At 40.3% G+C, this 12011-nt stretch overlaps 1 non-coding gene across 1 annotated transcript; it reads left to right on the top strand.

Moving 5' to 3' along the window:
- The first annotated feature begins 763 nt into the window (after nucleotides 1–763).
- Trnat-ugu lies at nucleotides 764–838 on the top strand. Its single transcript has one exon. It is a non-coding gene; the product is annotated as a tRNA-Thr (tRNA).
- Nucleotides 839–12011: the final 11173 nt, after the last annotated feature.

Genomic DNA, 12011 nt, shown 5'->3' with positions numbered 1-12011 from the left:
ATTATCAACTTACTGTCCCGCAGTATATTCATGGTGCCCCTGCCAATTATACTCATTACTCGCAGTTTTTTACCGATTCCCGTAAGAGTTCGGGCACTGTTTGTGCACCCTCACAGAAGAAGATGGTCAAATGGCCGGTGAGTCTTAACTATATATATATATGAAGATGGTATCTATTCTTTCGAACATGTCCGAAAGAACAGATTCCATCGATGACAATGCAGGTGACAATGCAGCTCGTTAGGATGAGTATATATATATATATATATATATATATATATATACACTTGACAGTGGTGAAATAAATTGGGTTTTTTTGGGTTTTATATGTAAGACTCCAGTTCCATGTAAGCGGGAGATCCCAGGTTCAAGTCCCGGTCGGGGCACACATTTTCATCTGTCCCCGTTGACGTGTGTCAACTCCTGTAAGCAGCTAAAAGTTGTTCATTTCATTGTAATTTCATTCTAAAGAGCTGCATGGTCACCAATTGTATCTGTTCTTTCGGACAAGTCCGAAAGAACAGTTACCATCTTAGTATATATATATGTATATAGTTCAGGCTCACCGGCCACTTGACCATCTTCTTCTTCTGTGTGAATGCACAAACAGTGCCCGAACTCTTACGGGAATCGGCAACGCGCCGCGAATAATGAGTATAATGGGCGGGGACACTACGAATGTAGTGCGGGACAATACATTGAGAATGTGGGTATCGCGGGAGGCGTGCCAGAGATAAATCCCTGCAGTCGCGCTATCCTCTGTGTCTTCGGTGGCTCAGATGGATAGAGCGTCTGCCATGTAAGCAGGAGTTCCCGGGTTCGAGTCCCGGTCGGGGCACACATTTTCATCTGTCCCCACTGACGTATGTCAACGCCTGTAAGCAGCTAAAGGTTGTTCATTTCATTGTAATTTCATTCTAACGAGCTGCATGGTCACTGATTGTATCTGTTCTTTCAGACATGTCCGAAAGAACAGATACCATCTTAGTATGGTTTATTTTCTGTTGTTATATACTGCAGCCACTCCAGCCGCTAATACAACGCTCTTTAGCTAAGGACATTATATAAAAATCTATAAGGTGATTGTCAATAATTTTAATGTCACACCTGCGTTTGTGATCCGACATACATACATTTATTACTCGACATTTGGTGGTCATCCACATTAAGGGGACATGCTCCTGAAAATGACCAATCATTTGAAAAAAATTTCTTGGTCTATAGAAAAGAGCATTTTATGCTGATTTCAAAAATGTATAGTTGATGGGCAATATCATTTTCTGTTTGTTGTAAAGTTGAGGTTGAACTTAATGTTGCACAGGGGCCACGCCCATCTGTCAGTTTGAAGTGCATCAGAATATGTGATGCATTATTTTGTACTTCCGTTTTTTCCAAAGTTAGTAAAGGATCGTTAACATAGGTGTATTTTAGATGGCACTGTCCCCCAGAACTAAAGTACAGGCGTGTCTAGAAGGCTATGGTTCGAATGTAAACAAAGTTCTGAGAATATATGATTTCGGAATTTCATATGTGTGTGGTTTTTGTGTGTTGTTTTGTTTCTATGTGTGTGTTTCCTGGCCCAAACAAAAGCTTCGTGACAACCAGTTCCAAACAAACTGAATAATACACATCAGTTGCTTCAAAAGTCGCCTGTGGAAAGTGCATCTACAGGCAGTGCTTCTAGACGGAAACTTTCGCTTTTTGAATGTAATAGGAACAAGCCTAGTAGTATTGTGAGCAGCAATAACGACGGAAATGTTATTGTGAATCTAAATATGCTGTCAAGACTTTTGAAGAGTGCTGTGAAATGTAAGTACTGCAATTGTGAAGATAGTATTGACGTTTCTGAGAACATTTCAACAAGGAAGGGTCTTCAAATTGGATAGTGATTGCCTGTAACTTGTGTAAAATGCACAGTAATACTATGACATCGCCAGTAACTGATAGTCGACATTATAGTGTAAATATTCAGCTTGCTTATTCAATGCAATGTATTCGAAGGGGAAGGAGAGCTGCCCAGACTTTTTGTGCAGTGATGGATTTGCCTCCACCTCCACTGAGGTTTGACAGATACAATAAATTAATACATAATGATTTATGTGGTGTAAGTGAACATTCAATGAAAAGAGCAGCAGCAGAAGAATCAGTAGCCTTGTCTGAGAATACAGACATCATAGCAGCATTTGATGGATCTTGGCAGAAGAGAGGTCATACTTCTCTGAACGGGGCTGTAACTGCCACATTTATTGAAACTGGTAAGATACTAGATTCTGAATGTCTAACAAAGCACTGCCAGGGTTCTTCAAGTAAATTCATTGGCACCCATGTTTGGCCCAAATGGAAACATGGAAACAAAAGGCGTTCTAAACACTTTTAGAAGATCAGAGGTTAGTCGTGGTGTGAAGTATGTAGGCTACCTTGGGGATGGAGACTGTAAAGAACACACTACTGTTGTTAATGACAGACCATATGGGGAACACTGATAGAAAAGCTTGAATGTGTTGGGCATGTACAAAAAAGAATGGGAGCTTGGCTAAGAATATTATGTAAAGACTAAAGTGGAAAAAAACTGTCTGACAGAAAACACATAGGTGGTCCAGGTCGTCTTACAAAAAGTAAAATTGATTCTTTGATTCGATATTATGGATTAGCAGTAAGGAGAAATGTAGGAGATTTGGAGAACATGAGACAAGCTGCTTAGGCAACATGGTTTCGTACAGTGTCAACAGATGAAATCCCACAGCATGGTTTATGTCCAACAGGGGAAGATTCATGGTGCAAGTACTGGTTGAGCAATGCTACAGGCATACAATATACCTACAAGCATTCCTTACCACTTGCTGTAATGGAGGCAATTAGACCTATTTATAGGGGTCTGGAAAATAAAAATCTACTTAGGAAATGTATGTGTGATCTCACTCAGAATGAAAGCTTCAACAGCTTTATATGTGAGAGAATACCCAAAACTGTATTTATTGGGCTGACAGCGCTGAAGACTGGTGTAATGGATGCAAGAATAACATACAATGATGGTGCCATTTCAAGGATCAATGTTGAGATGAAATTCAACATCCAGATGGGAAGGAATATGGCTTCAGCTCTAACTGCTATTGATAAGTGGCGGGTAACATAAGCAGAGACAGCTGCAGAAGCTGCTACCAGGGAGTCAAGGATAAAGGAAAGAATTAAGAGAAAGAGTATGGAGGATAAGGAAACAGGAGGACAACTGGAGTATGTGGCTGGAATGTTCCAAATGAGCATAGTGGTAAGTTAACAACTCTGTAAACTTTCTTTTGCGATTTACCGAAATTGAATTTTCATCATTGAGGTACATTTTTCTCTTAAATGACTGAAGCTAAACTCACAAAAATTGGTACAGATGTTTAGAATGATCTCTCTTGCCTACTATTTCCTGAAAAATTTATAACATGACGATGGCATCAGTGAAATCTGAGCTACATTTTTAAATATTTTTGTTGCAGTGAAATAAATTACTTGTCGTTTTGACAGATCAGCACCAGGAAAGGAAACTGGAGGCATAGAACACTTATGTGAATATTGTCTGTACTCTGACTCTTTTTCCAAGCTGTGCAGTCAGTCGTTCCAAAGAAAATGGTACTGCAGTAGAACAGTGTTCCATTTTTGATACTATTATACATATTATTGTCAGTAACAAAATATAATAAATATCTCAATGATTTTTTGGGAAATGCTTTTACTAATAACCCTAATTGTGTGTAAGAATTTTGAGCTATCTCTCATTTACAGATCAGTTGCACTATGAGGGTCAAGATAATGCTGAAAATGCAACCCATTCAGGGGCGAGTCCCCTTAAGTCTTATGTTCCAGCCGTCTTATCACTATCGACGAATAATGCCAGTTTCCATGGTTCCTGGTGCTTCCATGTCAACTTTTTCTCGTATTCCTCTTACTGTCGCATACCCCCTGCCATGTTCAAGAATTTTCCTGCACCAAGTAGAAGACATGTAAGTACTCCTTCAACTCCCTGTGTTTCAGTGTCTCTCTCTCTCTCTCTCTCTCTCTCTATTCGTTTAGTCGGTTCCTACTCTTCGTGACCCCATGAACCAAATCACGCCACTTTTTCCTGTCTTGCACTTTCTCCCGTAGACCTTCCAGGTTGGAACACATTGCTTCTGTGATTTTTTATTTTAAATTCAGTGCATTAGTATTTGTAAAATGACTCTTAGTGTTCATTAAAAATGACGATCATTCCACTTGGGACCTGTGGAATGGTACATTAGCTTATTTGTTTTAGTTGTAAATATTTGTCATGTATTGTTGTTTTTCTGACATGTTCCACATCCAGGAGGACCTCCTCACTACGGATCAATTGGAATGAAAGTAAATCTAATCTAATCTAATCTATGCCATCAATCCATCTCATCCTCTGACGTCCTCTTCTTCTAGTTCCTTCAATCTTCCCCAGCATTAATGTTTTTTCCAGCGAGGAATGCGTTTGCATTGTGTGTCCAAAGTAGGTCAGCTTTTGTTTTAACATTAGACCTTCCAGGGAGAAATCTCGTTTTATTTGCTCCAATATTGATCTGTTGGTTCTCTTTGCAGTCCATGAAACTCTAAGAAGTTTCCTCCAACACCACAATTCGAAGGAGTCAATTCTTCGCCGTTCAGCCTTTCTAATGGTCCAGGTCTCACATCCATAAATCACAACTGGAAAGACCATAGCCCTCACAATACGGATCTTTGTTGCTAGTGTTATATCCCTGGACCTTATAACCTTGTCAAGGTTTGACATCGCCTGTCTACCGAGCAACAGGCGTCTCCTGATTTCATGGCTGCAGTCGCCATCAGCAGAGATCTGGGAACCGAGATAACTGAATGTGGTCGCTACCTCCTTGGTTTCTCCTGCTATATCCCACGAATTGATAGGTGTAGTTGCCATAATTTTCGTTTTCTTCAGTGTATTTTCCTTCAATTTATACGTATTTTCCGTCATTTTTTCGTAGTTTTATCGATTTTATGCCGCTGCTGACCACGCGATCATGAGATCGCTTCTCGCTCCGGATTCTAAAATTGCTTGTAAATGTAGTATATCTGTTAGCACTCAGCGCATATGCACTATTTTTCTAGTCGGATGGACGCGCGGTCTATGGCGCCTTTTCACGGTCCGCACAGCTCCCCCCATCAGAGGTTCGAGTCCTCCCTCGGGCATGGGTACGTGTGTCGTCCTTAGCGTAAGTTAGTTTGAGTTAGACTAAATAGTGTGTAAGCTTAGGGACCGATGACCTCAGCAGTTTGGTCCCATAAGACCTTACCACAAATTTCCAGATTTTCTGGTTGGACAGCATAGAATATCACATTACTCTAATGTACCTAGTCACCTCCAACTAGTACATATTATACAGTTGTACTGTATTTGCTCTGTGTTCCGTATGTCAATGTCGCAGATGGCTCCCATGACCAAGAGTAGACCTGAGCTAGTGTTCGAGTGTGGATCCGCCACTCGTTATATCTGGAGGCCGGACGTGCCGTATTGTGGATTTAATCCCAACATCACTTTATGTATGTCGGATCATAAGCCCAGGTGTGACCCCAAAGTTATCACCAACCACCTTATAGATTTTTACACAGTCTCCTTAACTGAAGAGCCTTGTATTACTAGCTGGAATGGCTGCGACGTACAACTAAAAAATTTATCGCTTGTTTAACACTGTGGAGGACTGTTTAGGTGTTTTAAGTCATAACAAACAGTATTTACAATGTGCTTCTCTGTACTCTCCGCCAATCACAACCTAGCGGTGTCAGCTAACAAACAGATGATGTACGGTTTTTTAAAAAACATTCTGCTCTATGTCTACTGAAGTAATAGTGATACACGCAACTTAACTGCTGCTGTCTTTGATGCTTTGCTGGGAAGAGAGTCATCTGTCTCTAAACTGACATGGATCTGCGTTAAAGGACGATAGAAAGTAGATTGAGTTATCGGTTGAGAGAGAGAGAGAGAGAGAGAGAGAGAGAGAGAGAGAGAGGGAGATGTAAGTCTTAGGATTTTTTAGTAGATTGATATATAGGACGCGCAAATATTTCTCATAGAAAATCAAACAGCACATGGGTATGTCAGCAATATGACCATATACATATGAAAAACAATGGGAAAAATATGGAAAATGACAAAAAACCGGTAAAATTGGAGGAAAACCAGGTGCAATCACGAAACTTCGATGTGAGATACATAGAGGGACTGAGGGAAATACCATGAAATGTGACCGGCCGGGGTAGCCGAGCAGTTCTAGCCGCTACAGTCTGGAACCACGCGACCGCTACGGTCGCAGGTTCGAATCCTGCCTCGGTCATGGATGTGTGTGATGTCCTTACGTTAGTTAGGTTTAAGTAGTTCTAAGTTCTAGGGGACATAACCTCAGCAGTTAAGTCTCATAGTGCTCAGAACCATTTGAACCACGAAATATGTAAAATCGCGAAAACCTAGTAAAATTACGGAAATTGACTGGTAATACATAAAATTAGAGACAAGTACCATGAAAAGAGTAATGAGCAAAATCAATAAAATAACGTGTTCTGCAGGAGATGTGTGGACTGATGCTACATATACACACCTTAATGGAGAGAGGATGCATTCTAGAGATGTGACGTGAAGGCGAAACAGCAAAATTATCCCACAAAGGAGAAGTACAGATTTACATTGGATCATTACTTCTGTGTGCAAGAGGAAGGTTACCTGGGGTGGTGGTAAACTGCGGTAAGGCAGTTACATCACCTCTGGCTACTGATCATGGTGTTTATTTCTTCGTACGATTTCACTGTTTCTTCAAATGCATTTTCGGCTTTTGACGATCATTTTACAGGGCCGTTGTGAACACACAAATTTCCGAACCGTAATCGGGCTTGAACTTCATGAACAGCAGGCGTCATACACCTCTGGACACCTACGTAGTGTTTGTGCTATAAGGAGTCAATGTTTTCTTTGGTGTGCAAGGCTGTAGTTTTACCACTGTACAGTTTGTCGCCATAGTTTATCGTCGTGCGCTGGAAATATATTTCTTACATTGGAATATTAACTGTGTTGCATTCCACATGACTAACGGGTTGGAAATAACACCACTCTAGCATTATAGCCCTCCCATGTCACCAGCATACGCACAATCGAGGGAAACACAGTCACTTGTGAACGAGCAGTCTAACGCAATGGTGTGATTCTCATGTACGACTGTGATGGTGTTATCCTAACACATTATATTCCTCCACGGCAGACCGCCAATGCACATTATTACGATTCGTTTTTGGAGCATCACCTGCGACCAGCTTTTCGAAAGAAGCGGCGTCACTTTCTGTGCAACACACCCATCATTTTGCACGACAACGCACAGGTGCATACAGGACGAGCTGTTGCTACTCTGTTCTGTCGATGGGACTGGGAAGTACTGTACCATCCACCATACTCGCCGTAAGTCCTTGTGAATATAATTTGATTCAGAAGGTGAAAGAACCACTTCGTGGCATTCGCTTCAGATCTGTTCCAGAGACTCGACAGGCAGTAGACTGCTCCAATCGCATCATCAACAGAACAGGCTCTGCTAACGGTATACTACGCCTTACACATCGCTGGCAACGGGTTCTACACAACGCTGGTGACTACTCTGAAGGACAGTAACAGGTGCAAACATGTAACTCTGTTGTATCGGTTGTGAATAAGTAGTTGCCACTATTTAAGTTCCAACCCTCGTATGTAGATCCATATAGGACGCTGTCTGGAATACGTTTGTACACATATGTTCGAGAATTAACAATGATTGGACGTGCTGCACAGTCATCTATCTACATTTTCAATGTAGTATACAGCATTCGCAAGTTAGTCGAGGGTAGTTTCGCGATGATACAGAAATTGGGAAGCTTACTTTCAGCTCATTGGTCGGTGTTGAAATTGTGGAAAAACTGGTAAAATTGCTAAAATTGATGGCAGTATCAATTGCAGTGCTTATTACAGTACATCAATGGTGTCTTTCCCATTGTATCCGTCTACAGATATGGTGTTGATTACCACATAATGATTGACTGACATCACTTGTTTGAGATGGAGGGAGAGCGTTAGTGGGAGAATCACTCTCGAGGGATGACCTACACTGAAACAGTAATCACATACATGACAGCAATCAAAACGAACACCTAGACATTTGCTACCACGTCACTGTGAAAGATGACTTTAAATGTAGAGGTCATCAGTCACCTTGGACAGGTGTTTGCAAAAGCCCCACAATGCTACAAAACTCTTCCAGTATCCATATGTCGTAAAGTCTTCCACATTCTTTTATTAATAAGAAACACCATCCCTGTCATTTATTTCAATCACCGTGTTTGTGTTGTGAAAGCAGCAGTAGCATAAGTTACTCTGTGCGTTGTCCAGTTTTCTATGAGAGCCAATGGATCGAGACAGGTTAAAGTCGGTTCAGCACCTGACACAGACCTCAAAGTCATGGTGGAAAAATACAAAATGATGGTAGTTAATGTAACTGTAGTCATACACTGCTTGCATTTGTCCCCGTAGGAAAAAAAACTATATATCAAACAACACCACAGGGGTCCTTTCTTGCAAATGACAGTCTGTGGTGCATGGTTCCCATACAGTACAGGTGACGAAACTTTACACTGGTCTGTGGAAGTGACTTCGACAATTAGCTGCCTGACCCAATGAACCAATATCTGTATATTTAATAGGATTGCCAGATTTGCTCGATGTCAGAATGCAGACGTATTTGTTTTCAATATATCGAAAGACAGAGACATGGTAATATCTCATCGGGTTCTCTATTGGATGTTGTTATCACAGTTTTTATAGTTCGTAACTTTTCTCTGTTGGATTGTACTGTGGCGAAATAAATAAAAAACATTTTTATATTTTAAATTCCACGTCATTGTTGATTTAATCAGAGTTCTCACCTTAGACGTAGAATTAGTCCTTCTGCCACAATATTAATTCATTAGTCGCCATCGATGTTCTTCTCTTTGTTGACCGTGTGTACCATCATGAGTCCGGCATCGGTTCACTTCACGAAGACGGTGGAAACCAAGGAATACTATGCTACGTCGCTATCAATAATTTTCGTAACACTTCGATACTTTTCACTATTTTTTATTCACAACACAATAAGACTTGCTGTGCTCGTCGCACAAACCATAATTACCAACCATATGGCTGCCTTTCCGCAGAGTCCAAAAATCACGTCCATCCTCCACAAGGCAACAATCGAAAGTGTCCCTTAGCTCCTTGGAGTATCAAACAAAAGAGAATCCAATGTGAACTTAACAAAGATTATAATATACATGCCTCTCAATTTATCTTTGGCGCAGCTTTTAAGATATTGTATGTCTCTGCATAGGAATGTGTCATTACAACTGCCCCCCTACTGTATACTGTCACTAGAAAATTTTATTTGATTGACAGGATACAGTAGTCGACCTTGCAATTGATAGGTTTGGGGATCTTTTATTTACAAACTTCATTTTTATTGTCTCATTTTCATGGCACTGTGAATTCTTTGGTATTTCTGAGTGTGTGTCAGTTTTTTGGTATACTTATGCTAATATTTACAAACCTTAATCCTAATATACAAAGTTCTGGTTAATACTGAGAAAATGACATCATGTAGTAAAGTTTGTACAGTAAAATATACAATGAATACAACGTTACATACAAATGTTTCCTTCCTCATCAGAGGTGAAAATTAAGTCCTTGTATTGCTTTCTGTATTTATTCTGGGGCGACGAGCTTTGTTCGCTAGCCCGTGCTGAATATGGGCGGGTGATACGCGCGCCTGATTGTTTGGTCGTCCGTTAGCGGGCGACGTTGGTTGAATGCGCGCGCCAGTGCACTGAATATACACCGACGTGCGGGTACCGTCGACACTTCCGAACCTCAGTATGCGTGTGCTTTTTGTAGTTCCTTCCAGTACTTAGACTGGATACGACGAGGTACACTGGAATATGTGCCCCACAGAACACACCACACTATGTGCGAGGCGGAGGACGATCCCGTCGATGCAGCTCCTGGTAAGAAGCGTACCATGTCAAACTTGTTTGGCATTGTCCTTTCCTACTGTGACGCCATGTGTCGTTTGACGATACAAGCTTCAATTTTCGATGTCACTTGTTTAGGCTCTCTGACACTTGCAACGTAGCACTACTTTGCACAATTTTAATTTATACACACACCACTTTAACCGCGAGTATTGCGATCGAAACTTCCTTTTCACTACGCTTTTTTTCTTCGCATTAACCCCTTTTACCTATTGTACTGAGATTCATTCCCCTCAATACTTCTGGTCAATGTACATAATTGGTAAGTCACGGGACTTGGCATGAAATACAAAATACATCACATACAATGGAATAACATATAATACATACAATACATTGTTTACATTAACTACAGGAAAAAACTATCGACTAAAATTGAAAAAATGTTTGACCACTCATAGTGGCTTCTTCGTCTTGGATTTTACTGACACACACACTCGCCTTTTCCCATTAATCTGTTAGAAGGAACAAGTCCTTTGTTTTCCTTCTTGAACTGGAGTATAAGTTAAGGTTTACCTCCATTACGTATACTTCACACGCAACGACATGCATCAGCATGCAGAGAATACACCTGTAGCCGCTCCACTGAAGCTTGGGAAGGGAATTTTCTACCTTCTACTTAGGGTAGTGGCAACGACTACGTGTATGCTACGGTTTTTTGCGTATAAAATCTGAAAATGCACGAAATAATCATTTATTTGCAGCATAACCCTAATATGTACAGTGTTTTGTGCTTAAGCACGTTCTGGTGTGCTTGTAAATCATTAACCCTAATAAAACTTCCTACCTTAACATGGACATATAAACATAAAATTTTGAAGTTCAGGGTGTAGCTACTATTAATATGTACAGTGTTTCACAATAGTGGCACGCCCTTGTGTGCGTGTATCATTTTCAATTAAAGTGCGCTTATAGGCGTCTTGTGTTATCATGGGAGAAAAAATACAGACATTTTAATGCATCGGTTGTCATGAAAATCTATGTACACGAACAATCAGACTTTCATAGCTTCAGTGCAGCATGAAATTCTTTATGACGTTTTGTTCACAATTCATTTTATAGACGATTCCTTTGCTTACAGGTCGTCGATCACACTACTTACCTGTTTCTCGTATAGCGGCGATATCATTTTCATTCCTTGTGACTGTAGATTGTTATATGTGTGAAAGATATAATTTTGACATGATTTTTCCTTTCATGTTTCAAGTGGGTAAAGTAATTCATACCTTCCTTTTGCATACATGAGTGAAGCATTGCTAATGTTGCACTTTGTATCAGGGTTTTCGCATTTTCTCGTAAACTCGTAGAGTCTTACGGTTTTAATTAAGTTGTTTCTTGACGTTAGGTATACCTGTTTATACGAGGTTGTCTTACAGTTTAATTTTCCTTATACACTTCTACGTTGTTTAAGTTCCGTACATGTACAGGGCTTCTTTCGCCTTTCACACATTCATACATACGTTTATACACAAAAAAATATCTACCACTATAATATACCATTGCTGGTGGGGCCCTTTTTCGGTACCCTGCACCATTCCTTCAATATTCCAAAATAATTCAGGGTGTGCTGAGCACCGTCCCTTATACTAATAATACTTACAACTAAATATTTCTTCTTACATACATAACTGCCTTACAGTCCATTAATGCGCACCATTCCCTATTTTCCTCCTTTACACTTTAGCTTTCGTACATGTACCCTCGTGTATAGCTTATATATTCTACAAAGTTGTTTGCTGAGTGCTTCAGGTGTTTCCTAACGTTAATGTGTTTCTCCCTCTATAAACCCTAGGTATTTGTTTTGAGGGCGATTCAGTTCGTTACTCACGTTGCATAGATCTGTTTATTATTTTCCTATTTTAAAGCATGTGTCATTCTCTTCCTTAGTCACAAAATTTAACGCGTTTGCCTTGTTGTTCATTCTGAAAATCGCCCGCTACTGT

This window comes from Schistocerca americana, chromosome 2, assembly GCF_021461395.2.
Source record: "Schistocerca americana isolate TAMUIC-IGC-003095 chromosome 2, iqSchAmer2.1, whole genome shotgun sequence".
NCBI lineage: Eukaryota > Metazoa > Arthropoda > Insecta > Orthoptera > Acrididae > Schistocerca > Schistocerca americana.
The sequence above is the reverse complement of the archived record's forward strand: the minus strand, read 5'-3'. Positions and strand labels throughout refer to the sequence as shown.